This window comes from Cynocephalus volans, chromosome 8 (genome assembly GCF_027409185.1).
Source record: "Cynocephalus volans isolate mCynVol1 chromosome 8, mCynVol1.pri, whole genome shotgun sequence".
Classification (NCBI taxonomy): Eukaryota; Metazoa; Chordata; class Mammalia; order Dermoptera; family Cynocephalidae; genus Cynocephalus; species Cynocephalus volans.
The window spans coordinates 32,782,110-32,784,104 of record NC_084467.1 but is presented as its reverse complement, the minus strand read 5'-3'; the positions used below and the strand labels follow the sequence as shown (position 1 = coordinate 32,784,104).

Sequence of the window (1,995 nt, the reverse complement as noted above, 5' to 3'; positions counted from 1 at the left end):
GCGTCCTGTTTTGTGTCGAGGCCATTTCCCCCGGTCTCCAGGGCACCGAGCCTCGGAGGACCCGGCGGGGGCACTCGGACACCTGGTGTCCCGTCCTCCTGCACCAGAAGCACCTCCTCCACTCGATTGATTCACGGCGAACACGCCGATTAAATAAGACTTTTTGTTTGTCCAAAAATAAAATTACTAAAGGCCCGCCAGCAATGCATAACCCTCATGGCGCTTACCGGTGGGGAAGACAGCAAACGAGAGGTAAAATCGTGTCCAGTATATGTCCCGTTGGTCGTACTCTGCAGAAAAATAAAGCTGGAAGGGACAGGGAGAAACAGGGTGGTCAGGGGAGGCCTCTCCCCAAAGGCACAGGTGAGTGAAGGCCCCAAGGAGATGTTTATGTCTTAGACAAATTTTCCTGTTAGTAGATACAGCTACTGTATTCTTTTAATTTCTGCTGTACTTCATTTTAAGGATGTACCACACTTATTTATCAATCTCTCCACTTTTATAGATGGCTTCCAATTTTTTCTTATTAAGAATAATTTGTTGTACAGTATTCTCCAGATTCTAACTAACTTTGAACACTGAAGTCGACATGTCTTTTACACTTTCTTGCTAGGTTCCTGGGTTCAGGCAGCTGAGACACACTGGTTTAGGGGTCCAGTTTTTTCTCCTTAAACCCTAACTCACCCTCCCTTTGCATCTTCAGCTCAGGGACACATGGTGTCTGGAAACAGCAGAACCAAGACCCAGAGCATGCACCTCAACTTGGAAGGAATCCAACAGAACAACCAGATGTGGCTAATCACGGTTCCCAAATAGCTGTCACCATAGTGGTCTGAAGCTTCTGGAGGCAGTGAAGTAGGGAAGCTGCGGATTGCCAAGAATCAAAGAAAGTCTGAACTGTCATTTACTTTGAACAAAGAACTTACAAACATTCACAGTCTTGCTGGACAAGCCACCTCCGTCAGCACTCCCAGGGAGCATCAGTTTCTCTTGCAGGGGTCAGAGGGCAGGTGCTGACAGTGCTGGCCGGCGCGCACTGGATGAGCTCTCGCCGGAAGGAAAGGTGGTACAGAGACTGGAATGAAATGAAAACTACATGCGACTGAAGAGGATGCAAGTAGAGGAATCTGCCAGACTTGCCAGTTACAAACCTGTTGCTAATCATCAGTTTAATATGGAATATGAGAAGAAAAAGAGAGAATGGAAAGAGAGTGTGGGCTGATAAAGACCACTTTTTGCCTTGCTATTTGCTGCCTTCGAGAAACACCAGTATTGTGACCTAAAGGACTTGGTTGGCATCACATTGCAACCAGTGGTGTACCTCAAGGAAATCTTGAATGAAATCTGTGTTTACAACTTAAGTGGGCCTCACAAAAACACTTGGGAGCTGAAGACAGAGTACTGACATTATCCGGCAGCAGCCAGGAGGGAGTGAGCTTTGTTGTGCAGCAAGGGATAATATGAGCATGACAACTTGTGACACTAAAACTTGTGTGAGGCTGGGCTATTTTTGGTAAGTGGTAGGAATGAGGAGGTTAAATATATTTTTGTTTTAAGTATTCACTCTTAGATTGTGAAACGGAAATAAAAAAGATATAAAGTGAGAAAATATTTTCTGAGGACTTCCTGTCTTTGCCGCATTCCCAAAGAACTCAGCTAATATTACCCCAGAGAGAACAGTGGCACAGCAAGGAAAAAACAGAAATGTCACCAGAAACTCTTGGCTGGCATGGGCTTGGCTGCTGGGGCGGTAGGGGAGTGGGTTGGGATTGAGGGTGGGGCACCAAAGTTCTACATTCTAAAACTATTAGAAAGTAGAGCTGTTTTTGAAATGTTTAAAACATGTGTCCTGTTATATGCAGATACATTAATGAAAAAAATTAAGAGTAAGAGGGGGAGATAATTAAAACTTGCCAGCTGGCTGGCAGAGGAAGACAATGTCTGATCAAGTGGGTACTGACTATATTAGGGATCCTTTCCTTACTTCAAGTGAGT

At 45.1% G+C, this 1,995-nt stretch overlaps 1 pseudogene; it reads left to right on the top strand.

Moving 5' to 3' along the window:
* Positions 1-714: 714 nt before the first annotated feature.
* Positions 715-1,435, top strand: LOC134384108 (general transcription factor IIF subunit 2-like; annotated as a pseudogene).
* Positions 1,436-1,995: the final 560 nt, after the last annotated feature.